The sequence below is a fragment of the Odocoileus virginianus genome, chromosome 14 (assembly GCF_023699985.2).
Source record: "Odocoileus virginianus isolate 20LAN1187 ecotype Illinois chromosome 14, Ovbor_1.2, whole genome shotgun sequence".
Taxonomy (NCBI): domain Eukaryota; kingdom Metazoa; phylum Chordata; class Mammalia; order Artiodactyla; family Cervidae; genus Odocoileus; species Odocoileus virginianus.
In genome coordinates, this window is record NC_069687.1 from 30,534,578 (window position 1) to 30,553,961 (window position 19,384).

The 19,384-nt window shown below is 42.4% G+C and overlaps 1 protein-coding gene across 6 annotated transcripts in view; it reads right to left on the reverse strand.

Moving 5' to 3' along the window:
• The window catches only part of PRLR (prolactin receptor), a 145,860-nt gene that overhangs the window by 48,057 nt on the left and 78,419 nt on the right, over positions 1-19,384 (reverse strand). For 4 of the 6 annotated variants that reach the window (XM_070476565.1, XM_070476568.1, XM_070476566.1 and 1 more), the window contains one exon: positions 10,718-10,778. The exons of the other annotated variants lie outside the window; for them this stretch is intronic. The gene's annotated coding sequence lies outside the window, so the exon portion shown is untranslated. The remainder of the gene's footprint in view (positions 1-10,717; positions 10,779-19,384) is intronic. 6 annotated transcript variants of the gene reach the window in all.

Sequence of the window (19,384 nt, forward strand, 5' to 3'; positions counted from 1 at the left end):
GGCTTCTCAACTCAGCTTCAGAGACAGAGATTAATTTTAATACTATGACAAGAACAATATCATTTGGAAGGGAACTTTGTTGGTTTGCTAATGCCTCCAGTTTTGTCAATTACCAACTTATTTACAAGTCAAAATATAAGTGGTGAGGGATGCTTTTCATGGGAGTGCCTCAGCAGAGGGTCTGATGTGAGCCTGGATGTCTGGAATGCCTTTCTGAATCTCCTTGATTGCTCAGAAATCCATTATAATCCCCACCTTTGCCTTCAAGCTCTGTGCCGGTGCCAGGCACATGGAGCTCAAGTGGGGCCAGTGAGTCAGTCTGGGAATAGCAGCAGATAATGTTCATTTTAATATCTGGTGGAGTTCAGAAGACAAGTTTCCTGCTTAGGAGCAGTCTTCAGGAGCACTTATATGCTGACCAAATGAAGGATGAGTAAACCAAGGGTCGAAGCCTCCACCATGCCATCTTCCTTCTCCCTCTTTACCCTTCTGGACATCACATTTAGCTCCATGTCACTTCACAGGTTAATGGGAGCAAGGATTCTGTGGGCAGACAGGAATCATATTCCATGGTCCAGACAGTTGGCCAAATCCCTTAGGAAGCATTTCTGTCTTCCTCTCCAGAGTTCCTCTCCCTGTCAGCTGCCTTGACTTGCCCCTTCATCTTCCTTATACTCTGCTTTAAACCCCAAGCCATCTTGTTCTTCCTCAGCTTGTATGTCTCATTGAGTAAAGTACCAGGATGATTTCTAGAGAAATTGTAACTGTCATGTGTTCCTCAAAGTATGCCCCGTGGAAGTAGGGGGTCTCAGCCTTTCCATCACATGGCTTGTTAGAATCTTCCCCCCACTGAAGTGGCTCCCTTTATATGTAGGCATAGGGCTGCGGGGAAAATGTGATTTCTCCATGCTGTTTCAGAAGAAATAAAGATTGATACATGGCCGCCCACTTGAAAGCCCAGCTGCCTTCTCATCTTCAATTTCAGTTTTCCTATCTTGAGGCAGGGACTTCCTTGGATCTCCCCAAAGTGGGAGATGCACAGTCCACAGAGCATCAGGACTGGACTCCATCAAGAATTGATTATGGATCTTGATTTATCATTCTTCCTGAACCCACCCAGACCAGTATTTCATGGGTGTCAAGAACTGTGTTTATTTTTTTTTCCTATATTCCTCATATTTAATACAAAGCTCAATGCATAAAAGGTACTCGATAAATGGGTTTGAATGAAATGAAACGTATTCGGTGTTGGGTGCATTTAGAGGGAATTTGGGAAGGATTTTACTCTCTAATGGGCTACAAGTCATTGGCATATGTCATTGAAAGAGGTTATGCTTTGTCTTTCTTGGGTGGTCTAAAAAATTGATAATTATAACAATGTGTGTTTTAATTGGATTTAAAATTTTCAAAGTATTCTCTTATAAAATATTTTATCATTTTCCCAACCCCATGAGATTTCAAGATGGATCACTAAGTTTGCAAGTGCTTCTGGCTGTTCAACAGTAGAGGCAGAACTGGTGCCTTGCTTTTTGGGAGTAAACTGGTGTAATTTTTCTGGTAATACATGTTAAAAGCCTTAAGAATGTAGATACACTTTGACTTACAAAATATACTTCTAGAAATTCATCACAAATGAACAGAGATATGAAAAAATAATTTTGTATACACACACACAAATCCTCCCGTGCTATTTATAAAAAAGAATATTGGGAAATGTCTAAATATAAAATCATAAAGGCTTATTTAACTAGATCCTGGGTGGTGTTAGTTGCTCAGTCGTGCCAAGTCTTCTGCGACACTGTAGCCTGCCAGGTTCCTTTATCTCTGGGATTTTCCAGGCAAGAATGCTAGAGTGGCTTGCCATTTCCTCCTGCAGGAGATTTTCCTGACCAAGCGATCGAACCCAGGTTCTCCTGCATTGCAGGCAGATTCTTTACCATCTGAGCCACCAGAAAAAATCATGGTATATATACATAGCAAAATATTATTTAATCTTTAAAATAATGTGACAGAACTTTAATCATATGCAAATAAGTGGAAGAAAGAAGATAACTGGGTATAGAAACTGGATGCATTTGACCTTAATTCTAACAATATGTGCTTCCACATGTGCACAGAAGAAAAACTGGGAATATACTTAAATATATGCACCTAATATATCTGCAGGGGTCATCTCTGGGAGGATGATTCTAAAATTGATAAATATTATTTCAGTAATAAAATATTACTAAAATAAAATAAAAAGTTACTACTTTCATAATTGAGGGAGAAAATCTCAATAAAACTGTTAACACACCATAAAAAAAAAAACCTCTTCATGAAAATCTGGCATTTTAGGCTGTAAATACATGGATGAGGTCCCCTCGAGGTTGAGGTACAAAAACTGCTTCTCTGTGCTGTGGCAAAATTTTCAGCTGTTGACAGCCAGCTTCCCAGTGTTAATCAGTGTGTGAGTCTGAGCACATGACCCATCTCTTGGGCAATAAAGATGTGTTTCAATAGTTTTTGAGGTCCTGCTCACATTTTTTTAAAGAACTTGCTCTGTTTCTCAGAACTCCATAACTATGTCCATCTTAGAGTTATTTAAAATCCCCAGGGGCAACCAGCCATTATTTGCCATTAAACTTCTAACAAGTGGATGAGAGGCAGTTTCATGGAAAAGCTCCTTTTGCAGAGCCTCAAAGAAGGGTGGGGTCATCTTATTAAAATAGAGTTCAAGAAGATCATTTGGGTTCTCTGTGGAAAACTGGGTACGTGTTTTACCCTGGCCCTTCAGCTCTTGATCATCCTTGGTATGCAAAGCAAGAGGAATTGGAATGTTGAAGTGTGGAAAAGAGGGAAAGAAGGTGAAAAAAAGGGGGAGAATCTGAAAGTCCAAAGGGTGGTTAGGAAGAAGGGCAGCTGAAGGGCTCCAGGGTTAAGTCTGCAGCCAGACATCTGAGCATCTCAGCCATATCCTGAAACTATTCCCGGTGCCGTCTCTCGCTCCCCTCACCTTGCTCCATCTTGTACCAGCACATCTTGTCCCTACATGATTTAATCACATGTTCTCACTGTACAATACATTCTTTCAAACTTCTTCATTGAAAGCATCAAGGATACTAACCCAGCAGGATAATTACTTGTCTCTCTTACTGCTTGTATTTACTCTGTTTTATTCTTTTCCTTTTACTCATCTTCCCTCAGGAGCCCTCTCTTGACAAAAAAAGCCACCTGTCCAATCAAAGATGTAAGAGCTAGGGACCTGAGCTGGCTGAATCTTCAGGGAAAGCGAAAAGTACTCCCAGAAAAGACTCATTGAGAGAAAAAGGGAGGAGAATGGGAACCAGGATTCATCCTCTTCTAACGCATTTTCAGAAAACTTCAAGGTGAACCTAGTTTAGTGACTGGAACAACAATCCATTCATCCATCGAACTATCAATCCATCCATCCATCCATCCATTCATCTACCCATCCATCCACCTTCAAATGTCCACTGAGCATCTCTGATGCATCAGGCATGGGCAGGGTCCTGAGAATATAACCTGTGCTAAAGCAACCCTCCTAGTGCTCAGGCTGGTAGAGAAGAGAAAAGCTAGTAAAACATTTTAGTGTAAATGACACAAGTATTAAGAAGGACTCCACAGGGGCCACGAGAGCCAACGGTGAGCAGATTTAACCTTCTCAAGAAGGCTGGGGCTTCCCTGGGGCGGCGCCTGGGGGATGAGAAGGAGAAAGCCCCTCTTGCTTATCTATTCATAGCCCTGCGTATAACTGGGCACGGCGGATGCTCTTGGTTGCTTCTCTAGCAACCATTTCCCCTTCATTTTCACACACAGAGCTCAGTTTTGTCAGCTAATAGCTGTCCAGTTCCAGAGAAAGAAGAGGTATCAGTCTACAGTAACCATGGTAATCTCACCTTCCATTTGTCTGTGATTGGTTTAGGAGTGGTTATCCCACCCAGTTCTGGCCACTGAGACATGGCAGAAATCTTCTGGGATCTGCTGGGGAAGATGTTCCTCCCTGGTCCAAAGAGACAGTGGGGAGAAAAAGTGTCTCCAGATGGAAAGAGTCTGGGTCCTTGATGTTACTGTGAGCCGCTGAAGCAAAGCTGGGACTGGTTTTCTCAGGACTTCTTTGGTAAGTGTTATACGCCCATTATTTAGCCCGGTTTTAGCCAGGCATCTGGCCTTCGGGGGAAAATTTCATCAAAGGTTGGCACGGACAGCTCAGTGGTCTAATTGGTGAAATGGCTATGTTTTCAACACTAGTGGCTTACAGGTGGAAAAGGCAGACATTGGCTGAGAACTATCAGGGAAGAGACAAAGTAGCATGTGGCCAGGAGTACTGTGTTATTTGGGCACATCTAAAGGAATCCTTTCTTCACTGTTGCTTTATTTGTTTGATTATCATTTTGATTTTTTCTTTTCAGTTCTCTGGACAATGGCATATTTAGTGCTGGAACTCATTAGAAATAAAAATCCAGTAATTATTCTGTCATCTGGTCTGTCTTTTGAGTGTGTATGCTCTGGCAAAGGAAATACAGAATCTCACTGGTCATTTAGCCAGGTATATGAATGATTCCCACGTCATGAGACATTTCTTCAAATTTGAGAAAAATCATAAATATTTGGTACCAACTATTGTAAGTCCTATAAATAAACCCATCTGGTTCAATTTTCTGGATCCTTCTCTAGTAAACAAAAGCCACTTGCATGTTTCAGGGTCTCCCACCATAGACTCAAAGTTTCAGGATCCAAAAGAACTGTATCTTCCTGTGTCTCAGGCACAGGAAAACAGAGTCAACAGCTCTGGTGCCTGGGCTACCTTGAGCACCATTTCCTCTGATACGGTCTGGGAGGGTCTTCTAGGAAAAGTTCCTTTGGTGTTCTCAGTCTAGCCCTTAGTTTGGCTGTTCTCAAGGATTAGTTGATAAAGAATCTGCCTGCCAATGTAGAAGATGGGGGTTTTATTCCTGGGTCAGGAAAATTCCCCTGTGATAGGAAATGGCAACCCACTCCAGTATTCTTACCTGGAGAATCCCCACAGACAGAGGAGCCTGGCGGGCTACAGACCACAGGGTCACAAAGAGTCAGACATGATGGAGCACACACTCATGCATGGAGAGTTATTTGGTAACAAAGAGTCCATGAGATGGTTGGGGCTTGGGACTAGATGTGAACTGAGGACACAGCATGATCTGGGTGGAGATCATGCCATTTGGAGCTGACACTCTTACAGATCTGGACAGGTACAAAGTGACCCTCATCACCTGAGATGTGACGCAAGTAGCAGAAAGTGGTGTCTAGAGCTGGTTCTGCTCTTTCTCAGTCAGATTGATTTTGGCCCATCTCTTCCTCTTTCTGAGATGAATTTCTTCTAATAGAGAGGGTTCAGAGGCTCCCATCTGTCTGGCTTTCCTCAGTCCATTATTGTGAGGATGAGATGAATGGAGATTATGAAAGTGGTCCACGGGACTTTCAGTGCCATTTATATATAGGCAAAACAACCAATCAGATTCCATATTTCCTTTGCCAGTGCATGCACATGTCCAAAGACAGCTACACAGAGTAATTACTGGATTTTCACTTTTAATAAGGAGTGGATGCTCCCCGGATCCTCCATGTCCCTCAGAGTCTATAAGCAGAGGTCTAAGTCTGGATGGAGAAGGTGCTCCTTTCTTCCTGAATGTCTTGATTTAGGAACCCTCAAACATCCTTGCTTTAGGACTCTTGGATACCGAGGGGTTGCTGTGTGCTACCTGATGATGATCTCCCTTTGGCTGGGAGCCCAGTGACTCCTGCGACCCTCTCAGTTCAGGATTCATGACAGGGTCTCTTGGTTCGCAAGGAACCACAGATTCCAGGGGCCCATACAGTAGAGGAAATAGGGTCCAAAGCCCATGCCAGTCAGTCCATTATTTGCTGGTGTCAACACCAAGAGCTTTGTGGTGGGGTGGATGCATGTGTGCTCAGGGCTGGACCCTTGGCAAAGCAAACACAGTTGGCCTTTGGTGAATTTTTGCTTTATCTTTGACATTCTGTTCTCCCTCTGACTCTTTTTTGTCCTTCCCTACACTGCTGGTGATTAATTCTACACTGGCAGTACTAGCAAATTTGAGAGGAATGTGGCACAAGACTTTCTACAATGATGGAAAAGATACAAGTCTTCTCTTTCCAATATGGCGGCCACAGCCATATGTGATTGTTCCATGTTTGAAAGGTGGCCAGTGTGACTAAGGAACTGAATTTTTAATATTATTTAATTTTAATAAACTTACATTAAAATTGCCACATGAAGCCAGTGGCTAGTGTATTGAACTGTGCAGGTCTGGAGCGCAATACCTCAATCATTTCAGTCCTTCCACTCTCATCACAATTAATATGTTCTGCAGATGACAGATAAACAAGATGGAGTCCAGGACTTCCCTGGTGGTCCAGTAGTAAAGAATCTACCTGCCAAGGCTGGGGATGTGGGCTCATACTCTAGTCCAGGAAGATCCCACAATGCCCGCGGGGTAGCTAATAAGCCTATGTGCCACAACTACCGAGTCTGAGCTCTAGAGCCTGTGTTCCATAGCAAGAGAAGCCACTGCAATGAGAAGCCTGCACACTGCAACAGAGAGTAGCCCCCACTCACCGCACTAGAGAAAGCCTGCATGTAGAAACAAAGACCCGGAACAGCCAAAAATAAGTAAGTAAAGAAATAAATAAAAAGAAAATTTTACATGTGATTCATGTCAATGTATGGCAAAAACCACTACAATATTGTTAAGTAATTAGCCTCCAACTAATAAAAATAAATGAAAAAAAGCTTAATGATAAGAAAACTTAAAAAAAAAGAAAAATTTAAAACCATATAACACAAATATACAATGGACTGCTACTCAGTCACTAAAAAGAATGAAATAACGCCATTTGCAGTAACACGGATGCAACTAGAGATGATCATACTAAGTAAGTCAGAAATGAAGTAAGTCAGAAAGAGATATAATTTATATGTGGAATCTAAAATATGATACAAATGAACCTATCAACCAACCAGAAACAGCCTCCTGGACACAGAAAACAGACTTGTGGTTGCCAGGGGAGAGGGGGTTGGGGGAAGGATGGAGTGGAAGATTGGGGTTAGCGGATGTAAGCTATTATATAGAGAATGGATAAACAACAAGGTTCTACTGTATAGCACATGGCACTATAGTTAACATCCTATGATAAGCCTTAATGAAAAAGGATATAAAAAGAATATATATATATATACGTATATCTAAATCACTTTGCTCAACAGCAGAAATTAACACAACATTTTAAATCAACTACGCTTTAATTAAAAAACAAAGAAAATTAACCTGTCCTGGGTCCCAACTCCAAAGCCCTTTTCTTAAGAGATGTACCAACAAGCTAATCTGACAAATTCCTACCAGTAAATTAAAATCTTACTCCTCTTAGGTAAATGCGTAGGTTTTGCACAATGCCATACTTTAGTCAATGCAGAGGTTCAAATGACAGGCATCTGAAGGACTCTGGCAGGCAAGCACAGTAGGTGAAAAGATCATAGGCTTAGAGCTTTAGACTCACTTCAAAGCATGTGCTATGGATGGGCACATCCTCCCTGGTGCCCTGGGCTGCTCTGCAGTTCCTGCCAGTCTCTTAAAGCCTGGAGAGAGTTAAGGTTAAAGCTGTGTAGATGCGAGCCTGGGAAAGAACTGGAGGTGGGAGGGTTGGAATGGGCAGAGCCCAAAGAATGCCAAGATCTTGCAAAAGAACCTGGCATGCCCTTCAGAGTGGCATTCTGTTCCACCCTGGGTGGGGGAGGTGTCAGGTAAAGGTTGTTAGGGAGAGATCACTGCCATGGGGACAGGATTGAAGGGTTAATAGTTCAAAGAGACCAGAAACCATACTGAAGGCCACAAAACGGACTGCGGCCCTTGCAGTGGGGTCACAGACAGAAATTGGAATTCTTCTCTTAATTCTAATCCCCCCTTTTATTTTCTTATGAATTCTTTTATGAACATTGCTTTTTTGGATGTTCCTTTCACCCTGAACCTGAGCAGCATTTCTGTTTCTCTTGGACAACCATGGGACAGCTCTCAAGTTCTTGCCTGTGTTTTCAGATGCCTACTGGCATCAGAAGCCGACACTTTCACGTCAAATACTAGGTTAGGTAAAGGGTGAGGATAATGAGGGGTGGATGCACTTTATAAGTATATTTATAAACGGGCTTCCCAGGTGGCTCAGTGGTAAAGAATTTCCAACTCAGGAGATTTAAGAGATTTGTGTTTGATCCCTGGGTCAGGAAGATCCCCTGGAGGAGGGCATGGCAACCCTCTCCAGTATTCTTATCTGCAGAATACCGTGGACAAAGGAGCCTGCTGAGCTACAGTCCATACAGTTGCAAAGAGTCAGACGTGACTGAAGTGACTTAGCACGCACGCACATACATATAAACAAAAAAGAGTCACTGATGGCCCCCCCCCCACCCCAGATCACGCTGTACTTTTTTGGACCTCCCGAAGGTAAGGGTTGCTCAAGTGTTCAGTGTTACCCTTCCCTCTCTCGTTTGTCTTTTACTCAACCAAATCTCACGAGGCATTTGGCATCAAGGAGCAGAAGCCTTGGAAGAAGAAACTCTGAGAAGCCTGCAGTCTGGCTGGGTTGACTCACCAGTTGCAATGTTACCAAGTATTCCTGGACTTTCAGCCAGCCACAGGGTCTTGTTGTGCAGAAGCATTTTGACAACTCACGGCATCCCCTTCTCCAAGTCCTTGCTGATATCTACTCTCTGAACACTATTGATTTCAGTATACTTGCATGAAAAATACAAATTCTTGCTGGGCCAAGGTAACTAAGAGCAGGGGTTTTCCACTGGCGGGCGGAGGGGGGTGGGTAGTGTGGATTTTGCTTTCTCCAACCCCGGGGACATTTGGCAATGTCTGGAAATATAATTTTATAGTCATTACTTGAGGGGGGGGATTTGTCCTCTCTGGAACTTTAGTCAACATCTGAAGACATGGTTGATCGTTACAAGTGGGGTGAAGGGAAGAATACTGCCATTTGGTGGGTGGAATCTAGGGGTGCTGCTAAGCACGCTACAATGCACAAAAGAGCTCCCACAACAAATAATTATCTGTTCTAGAACATCAACAGTGTTAAAGGTAAGAAACTCTGACCCAGAGGGAAAGCCCAGGCTGGATTCTTGACACTGAAGCATCAGAAAGTGAAAGTCACTCAGTTGTGTCCGACTCTTTGCCATCTCATGGACTATACAGTCCATGGGATCTCCAGGCCAGAATACTGGAGTGGGTAGCCTTTCCCTTCTCCAGGGCATCTTCCCAACGCAGGGATTAAACCCAGGTATCCCACATTGCAGGCAGATTCTTTACCAGCTGAGCCACAAAGGAAGCCCAAGAATACTGGAGTGGGTAGCCTGTCTCTTCTCCCAGTGGATCTTCCTAACCCAGGAATCAAACCGGGGTCTCTTGCATTGCAGGAAGATTCTTTACCAAATGAGCTGTCAGGGAAGCATCAGATGGTCCTAAAAAGATCATCATTTTCAATGTTGGAAGACTAGTAAGTACCCTGGGGTAAATTTAGGAAACCGTAGGATAGTTTTGACCAGAATTCTCATCTATTCATGACCTAGTCAGTTTCATATTTTCATGAGTCCTTAGCTTCCTCTGAAAGAGAGAGTGTATCCTCAGAGTGACTCATGTCAAGCTGGTCTCCAAGGGTCCAGATCCCATTTTACTATAGTACATACAGACGGAGACTTGGCTCTTCCATCTGTCAAATGGACTCATAATACTTCATAATACTATCAGCTGGGCCTGGTATCCTAGGGAGATGGAACTGGAGCATGCTATGTGAGTTGGTATGAAGAGGGAATGTGTGAGTTAAGTAGTTCTATCTGACTCCAACTCCAGAATGGATATTGTAGGTGGGGAGAGGGAACCAGTAACTTGTGAGATCCAAGTCAGCAGATTGTGCCTGGCACTCAGTGGGTCGTGGGGCCATGAAGTGACTTTCCTTGTTGATAGTAGATGGGGGGGTTGCAGAGCCCAGCATGTATCAATCTTTCCGTAAGGACTGTCAGTGGGTTGGGAGGGAGAGGACATGCAGCTGTGACAATATTCAGGGGCTGAAAGGGGGACAGAAAGCCATGGCAAGAATTTATGCAAAGGGGCTTCCCTGGTGGTCCAGTGGCTAAGACTCTGTGCTCCCAACACAGGATACCTGGGTTTGATCCCTGGACGGGGAACTAGATCCCACATGCCGCAGCTAAGAATTCACATGCTGCAACAAGAACCAGGTGCAGCCAAATAAATAAATATTAAAAAAAAAAAGAATTTATGCAGAGCTTCTTGGGAAAATAAAAGCAAACATGATACTTCTTTTTTCTGATTTTATAAGAATAACACAGTCATTGTTGAAATTCTCTCAAGTGCAGAAAACTATGCAGAGAAAATTAAAATCTCCCATAACTGTACCCCGAGGAGATAACATCTGTTAACAGGTATGGTATTTTCTTTGAGAAAAACAGAGAAGGGTTTTCTGGGCAGGACAGGGTAGGGAGATGAAAAAGGTCTTTTGAGAACAGCAGAATGCAACAACATGGATATTGACAGCTTTGGAATTATTCTGTGAGCCCAGAGAGAAGAGTCCTTGCTTGAGCCTGGATGAAGCGACCTCAGGACAGATGGGCGGTGTGACAGAGGGGCATGTGTCAAGTTCCCCTTACCTCAGGGTTCACGTGGAAAGCATCCTCAGCGTTTGCTTCCATGAACAGAAGCGTTCTTTAGCTGAAAGAGGAAATGACTCATTTTACCTCAAAGATGATGAAACAGGAGATGCCATTTCTGACTCACTTTGCAGCAATAGCAAGACTGAAATTACTGCACTTAAATGATGGCATAAGCCAACTCTGGCTTAGTTTTTTTAAAAAAAATTAGTTTTCTAGCCACCTTAGTGTTAGTCGGTCAGTCGTGTCCAACTCTTTTCAACCCCCTGGACTGTAGTCCACAAGGCTCCTCTATCCATGGAGGATCCTCCAGGCAAGAACACTGGAGTGGGTGGCCATTCCCTTTTCCAGGGGATCTTCCAGACCCAGGGCTCGAACCCAGGTCTCCTGCATTGCAGGCAGATTCTTTACCATCTGAGGCTCTAAGGAAGCCCTCTAGCAACCTTGGTGGTGGTGGTTTAGTCACTGTGTCATGTCCGATTCTTGCGACCCCATGGACTGTGGCTAGCCAGGCTCCTCTGCCCATGGGATTCTCCAGGCAAGAATACTGGAATGGGTTGCCATTTCCTTCTCCTTATTATGAAGTAATTTAGAAACTTACAGATAACTTGCAAAAATACTAAAAAAATTTTATATACCCTTTACCCAGATCCCCTAATTGTTAATATTTTGCCACATTTGATTTGTTCTTTTATGTATACACAAATGATTATTTTTACTGAATCATTTGAGAATAAGTCATGATGTCTCTTTACCCTTCAATATTTCAGTAGGTTTTCCTAAGAGCAGGGGCATTCTCTTACATAACTGTAGTGTAATTAATTAAAATCAGAAAATTAACACTGATATTAACAGTACATGCATGCTTAGTTATGTCTGACTCTTTGTGATCCCATGGACTGTAGTCTGCCAAACTCCTCTGTCCAAGGAATTTTCAAGGCAAGAATATGGGAGTGTGTTGCCATTTCCTCCTCCAGGAGATCTTCCTGACCCAGGGATCAAATCCACATCTCCTGTGTCTCCTGCATTGGCAGGCAGATTCTCAACCAAATAGTAAAAATCACTGATATAGTACCATTACCTAATCTGCAGATCTTTGTCACATGTTGTCAGTTATCCTAATTGGGATTCGATTTTGTAAATCTGGTCCTAGAGATCCTAAATGAAATTTATTGACATATCCTGTCATAGACATGACTGAACTGGGAACCTGGCCACTCCAACTCAGAGCTCAAGTTGGATTCTGTCTTATGGGTTCATATGAGCATTGGCAGAAGCCTGCTTTTCGAAATGTGAATAATTTTTGGTTGTGACCATGTTGTTCCCTGGGCTGTTGGGTGTGGGCTTCTATCAGCTGGGCTGCAACCATCCAGAATTGTGATTCCTATCTCATTCCTTCCAGTATATCTGGCTCTAGATTTTGTCTAAGATGTTTTAAACTCTGGGGACTAATTGGCCGGGCTCCGTGAGGCATAAGGTGACACCTGCTAATTGTGGGGATCTGAGGGAGTTCCCTGGTGGTCCAGTGGCTAAGACTCTGCCTGTGCCTTGGCTCAATCCCTGGTTGTGGAACTAGATCTCACATGCTGCAATTAAGACCGAGTGTGGTCAAACAGATAAATAAAAATAAATAGTAAAAAATAGTATAGATATGATTTAGCAAAAAAAAAAAAAAAAAAAGGATTTCAGGGCTTGAATACAAAATAGGCTCCTAAATGCATATAGCTATCTTTTAAAATTTGCTTTGAAATATAGATAACAATGCCCCTTCCCATATGGCGCGGTGGTAAAGAATCCATCTGCCAATGCAGGAGACTCAAGAGACTCAAGTTCATCCCAGGACTGGGAAGAACCCCCAACTCCAGTATTCTTGCCTGGAGAATTCCATGGACAGGGGAGCCTGGTGGGCTACAGTCCATGGGGTCGCAAAGAGCCAGACATGACTGAGCACATGCATGTGCACACACACACACACAATTCCTAATTTAGTGCTCAATTTTCCCTTGCACACTCCATGCAAAAACAATCTAACCAGAGTAGCAGAATAAATAATACTTAAAAATAATTTCTATGTCTTAAAAATCCAGACTTCTGGGGATTATTGTTTGAGGAATCCAGTGCTGAGTATTCTCCACGTTGACTCAACCCCTGGAGGAGGAAGTGGACAGTCGGCAGCTGTGGATTCCTACCAGCAACTTGATGCATCTTGAATCTCTCTTAGATTCCCTACTCTCTCAACATCACCACTACTGGCATAATGAATGGAGAGACCAGACATCCTTTGTTAAAAACATTTATGTTGAAGTGTAGTTGATTTACAATGTTGTTTCGTTTCAGGTGTATAGCAAAGCGAATCAGTTACACACACATTGTTGTTTAGTCGCTGAGTTGTATCTGACTCTTTAGCAACCCTATGAACTGTAGCCTGCCAGGTTCCTCTGTCCATGGGATTTCCCAGGCAAGAATACTGGAGTGGGTAGCCATTCCCTACTCACAGGATTTTTCTGACCCAGGGATAAACTACATGTCTCCTGCATTGGCAGGCAGGTTCTTTATCATTGAGCCACCAGGGAAGCCCTATACATATATTACATCCACTCTTTTTTAGATTCTTTTTCCATATAGGCCTTTACAGAGTATTGAGTAGTGTTCTGCCTGCTATACAGTAGGCCCCTATTAGTTATCTGTTTTATATATATTAGTGTATATACATCAATCCCAATCTTCCAATTTATCCCTCACTCCTATTTACCCACTGGTAACCGTAAGTTGAAGCACATTACACAAAGACAGATAGAATATGATATCACTTATATGTGGAATATAAATAAAGAGGTACAAATGAACTTATCTATAAAACAGAAATAGAGGAACAGACAGAGAATCCAGACATCTTTGCAATAAAAGCCTATGAAGTGATGAGGCATCTGAGCATAAAATGGCCAGTCCCAAGGCATCTGAAAATGAGTTCTCATCATACAACTGTCTGGGGCAGCTTTCTCAGAAGCCGTCCATTTTTCTTCATTGGATACAGTGATACTGAATTTTTAATTTTAAAATTCTGAACATTCTAGAGTGTATTTTAGGTTCTGGGGATGATTTCAGGACTTAAGGCCCTCTCCTTGATAATGCTGTAACTCTGTTTAGAACAACTGCTGCTCTGCTCTGTTACCTCCCAAATTAAATCCAAACTCTTTGTACCCTTTGGCAGGAAGCCCCGAGGGGTCAGCAGGGGCTGGGGAGGGTGCAGGAGTGGAGCCCAGGAGGGCTGCACTGGGGGTGGAAATTCAGTCAGGATTCCGGGGAAAGAGAATATAAAGGATAGTGTCTTTTCACTCATTTTTGCAGTTCAACAATCACTGATTGAGTACTAGGTCTTGGACTCACTTCATTCATTCATCTACTTATTCACTCAGAATGAAAAAATGCCTGGCACACCATTTCCTGGAGAAGGGCATGGCAACCCACTCCAGTATTCTTGCCTGGAAAATCCCATGGACAGAGGAGTCTAGCCTGCTACAGTCCATGGAGTTGCAGAGAGTCAGACACGACTGAAGCGACTTAGCATGCATGCACGCACACCACTGAGCCCTTGAGTCACTCTTTGCCCTCATGCCCACACCTCCTCCTGCTTCTGCTCTGTGCCCCGTGGGCCGGCTCCTCTCCTGTGACTCTTGTCATTCAGCTCTGTTTGGTGCCCACCCACAGCAGGCAGAGAATGGGAGAAGAACACATCAGGGTACCTATCTCCCAGCACCCCTGCCTTCTTCCTAGCCTGGTTCCAGCAGTGTCTCTGTCTCCGTGGCCACAGTTCTAGGTGGGCATCCCCTCTCCATGGTTCCATCTCTCATTGGGTCCTGGAAAGACCTCTCCCTGCCCGTTCCCCTCGAGGCAGAGGCTGGTGACAAATTCCCTTATTAGTTTTCTCAACTCTGCCCACCAGTATGTAAATTATAACATTCTATTAAAAATCTTAGCACAATATGTCATCTTTTTCCTTTCTGACCCTGACTGCTACAGCCCTTGAATATATGCTGAATTATTTTCTGAATATTTTGGACAGACTGGAAAGATTAAAGTTTTGTTAATAGTGTTCAACGTTAGGCTTCACCAGTGCAGGGTGGGGAGGCATGACTTAACAGAAGCTCCTGGGGCAGAAATCTCAGAGATTTAGTCCTTTATAGACTCCAGTATTGTGTGTCAGTCAAAGACTGACCTGATCTCTGACCACATAATTGGAAGTATGGTGACCAGAAGAAAGGTGATAGCGCCACTTAATTCTGTCTCCATTTATAGTTCTAGGCTCAGTTCTGGGCTTCCCACTTTAAGAGGAGTCATGTTAGTTGTCTCTAGGCACTTGACGTCTGTCATATAGAGCAGAAGTTGAACAATTTTTTCTTTAAGGACCAAATAGTAAATATTTTTGGCCTAGATGGCCATACAATCTCTGTTGTGATCGTATTATTGTTCAAAAGCAGTTGTGGACAATATGTGAGTGAATAGGCTTGACTGTGTTATAATAAAACTTTATTTACAAAAATAATTGGTGGGCTGAATTTGGCCTGTAGGCATTATTCTGCTGACTTCTGATATGAAGAGAAATATTAGATTTATTATGGTTGTTTCCAGAAGTCAGGAATTAGATCAATGTGTAAAAATTGTAGGGGGTGCAAGCTTTCAGACAAAGAGCAGGGTTCCGGGGGAAAGCTCGCTAACTTTTTTCTAGTTGATGTTTAGGTCATTTGGGTCAAAATGACTTGAAGGTTCTGGGTTTTAGTTACACTTCATTTTTTTTTTTTCAGAGTTCCTATGCTAACTGTTGCAAAGCATAATGATTCTCTCATATTTAAAATATTAAGTTTTTCAGGACTGAGTTATTCATAGATTGTTTAGACATGTATTGTGTGTTTTGAATTATTAACCCAGAATAAAATTCATTCTATTAGGGAAAAAAAATTGTAGGGGGGTAGATTTGTGCCATGAAATAAAAAGATGCTTGCTTCTTTGAAGGAAGCTATGACAAACCTAGACAGCATATTAAAAAGCAAAGACGTCATTTTGCCATCAAAGGTCTGTCTAGTCAAAGCTATGGTTTTTCCAGTAGTCATGTACAGGTGTGGGAGCTGGACCATAAAGAAGGCTGATCATCAACGAATTGATGCTTTCAAACTGTGGTGCTTTAAAAGAGTCCCTTGGACTGCAAGGAGATCAAACAAGTCAGTCCTAAAGGAATCAGTCCTGAATATTCACTGGAAGGATTGATGCTGAAGCTTAAGCTCCAATACTTTGGCACCTGATGTGAAGAGCTAAGTCATCGGAAAAGACCTTGATACTGGGAAAAATTGAAAGCAAAGGAGAAGAGGGCAGTGGAGGATGAGATGGTTAGAAAGCATCATGGACATGAGTTTGAGTAAACTCTGGGAGATAGTGAAGGACAGGGAAGCCTAGCATGCTGCAGTCTCTGGGGTTGCAAAGAGTCAGACATGATTGAGTGACTGAATGACAATAGATTTGTGCTAATTTTCAGGAAGCTCTTTCTAAAGATGATGACTGTTCCCAAATAGGATGAACTGGCTCAAGAGGCAGTAGGTTTCTTGTCACTGAAAGTATTCAAAGGAGAAGCTGAGTGTCAAGGAATAATTTCTGCAAAGTACCGAGAGGAACTCAGATGATGTGGGTGGTAGAAATACCTCATATATATGTATACTCAGCATGGTACCACACACCAGTGAGTCTTCTAGATTTTATATTCTTGAGAAGAGAGGCTGTGCCATATATATCTCCACACTCCTCCCACTCCCCAAAGCCTAGGATACTACTTTAAAACACAGTGGGTGTGACCAATACATATTTTGTCAACCTGGCTCTTTAAGTAAAATCTGGCTGACAGATGAATTAAACTAATTTGTCTTTAGTACAGTCATCAGTACTAGTCATGTTAAATTAGTTCAATTACCTCTAATAAGCTTCACCACTCAAGATTTTCACTGAAAAGAGCAGGCATAACAGTTAACATTTATCAAGTTCTGAAAATATGCCAGCTACTGCGCTAAGAGCTTTATATGCATTATCTTGTTTAATTCTCCTCAAACCGATGAGGTAGAGATATCATCATCCCATTTTATTGATGAAGAAACTGAAATTCAGAGAGGTCTCAAAGATGGTAAGTGGCATAACCAAAAATCGAGCTGAGATGATGTCAAAGGCTGTGGTTCAACCACAAGGCTATCCTGCTTCTCATTCATTCTTTCAGTATTCAGCAAACACTGATTGGCTGCCTGCTGTTTGCCAAACACTTTAGATGCTGAAGACAGAGCTGTGATTATAAACAGATCAAATCCAGGTGACGAAGGAACTTACATTCTGGGATATAAAGGGGATGGATGTATCACTGACAAAGGAGAGGATGTTAAATGATAATCCATCACAAGACACAGAGATTAAACAGATAATATTTCTGTCCATATCAGAGCTTCAGGTATAGTCCGAGCCGATGAGTTTATCCAAGTTCTTTTTTTGTACTGACATTGGCTGAAGTTTAGTCTTTTTGTCAAATCCTCAGATGCATTCAGATTTTCAGAAGGAAGTTTCAAGCATTTTGGCAACTTAATAGAGATCACTATGACAATTTGTAGATCTGTGAATGAAGCCCTGAAAGGGAAAATAACCCCATGAAGCACTCAGGAATCACTCTTCCAGGGTAGGTTGAATCTGAGCATCATCAAGCTGGGAGACAAGAGGCAACTGATGAAAAGAGGTAGAAAGAGCCAGTTTGGTTAACATAAAAATAAATTTAAAAAATAACCCTTGGCAACATTTTTTCCCTTTCCTAAAACGCAGAAATGTAAAGAACCTAAAATTCTCTCAGTTCTCAGTATATATAAAAAAAAAAAATCAGTATTAGTAACAAATGCTACAATGTGGAGAGAACCTGATCCCATACAGCAGTCCCCAATGTTTTTGGCATCAGGAGCGGAAGGTAAATTTTTGATGGACAGGGGTGTTGCAGAGGGATGGTTTTGGAATGATTCAAGGACATTACATTTATTGTGCACTTTATTTCTTTTCTTATTACATCAGCTCCACCTCCGAGCATTAGATCATGGAGGCATTAGATCATCGGGCATTAGATCCTGGAGGCTGGGGAGTCCAGCTTATGGAGAGGAAAACACATCAATTTGGGTCAAAGGGACCTTGTTTAGGAGGAGGAGAACTACTGGGGTGCCCAGGAGTGGACCGTACCAAAGGGAAATTCCAAAACCTTGACTTAGGTTGATAATGGAAAGAGACAGAGAGCAAGAATGCAAAGGACCACACAGTGCAAAGCCAAATAAATTGTCAGGTCCAACTGGCAAGTGCTGGCTGGAATGGGAGACAGAGCCCGAAGGCCAGTGGCTGAATAAACACAAGCTCAGAGGTGGAAGTGAAAGAATGCAGCACTTTGTGTCTTTCTGGGTGCTAAACACAAGGGGTGGGCATGGATAGCCAAGTTAAAAGAACAGGATAAGAACTGACCAACAGTAGTAATACTTTTGCAATTCCAAAATTCCTTTTGTTAGTAGATTGCAGTGATTTTCAGATTGGTGAGTCCTTACCAGTGTCAGCATAATCTTACTTAGAAAATGGCTAGAAAGCAGAGGATGATAACAATGACTTAACATTTATTGACTGTCAGAAACAGCTTTTCAGCACTCTAATGCATTGTCTCATTTAACTTTCACAAGCGCATTTTGATAACCAAGCTCCTTAATAGACACCTACTTAAAAACTGATTAAAAACATAAGCACCTTTGGAGGAAATGATAAAATGTCCTCAGAAACAAGTACTAGTCATTTACTCATTCATTCGTTTCCTGGACTATTTCTTCAGCCACCAGCAATCAAGCACCTAATACGTGCTGGGTACTGTTTAGGGTCTGTGCATGGGTGATTTCACGATTTCCCTCACTGTTCAACAGAGGGGCAGTAGAGATAGCAAGAGGCTGTGAGTGACAAAACATGGGTTCTGTTTTAGCCCTGCCCCCCTAAAGGTTCCTGCAGTCCGTGGATAGATCAGTTTTCTTCTCTGTTTAATGTCTTCTAGTGTAAAACGAAGATCTGGGACTACATGATGCTTGAGGTCTTTTTGAATTTAATGTTAAAGTCTTCAGGGCCTTTAATATACATTGCAATTTATAACGAACACTCGTTTATATTCTATCATGATACTCTTCCCATCCCATCAGCTAAATAATAACATTTAGAGCTTTAGGGAAATTTGCCAGGCTCAAAGAAAGTTCCTTTGCTCTTGCCACTAGAAGTCTCTGTCTTCTGCTTTGAGTTCATGATTAGACTCCAGAAGAATCATGAGAGTTGGGTGCAGATATCAGAGGAAAGGAAGAGATACAGGAGACATAGATGAGGAGAAGCTGTGAGTAGGAAAATGTGCCAATACTCAGGGGCTTTGTGTGTTATTTGGGAAACCATTTAGGGCTGCTGTGATCATTGAGCAAGTGTATTCAAAGGCACAAGAAGAGAAATCCTCTAATGGGAGGAAATTACGTAGCAGTAGATTCAAATTCCCAAATCACTGCTCGCTGTGGATGGTGACTGCAGCCATGAAATTAAAAGATGCTTGTTCCTTGGAAGGAAAGTTATGACATATCTAGACAGTGCATTAAAAAGCAA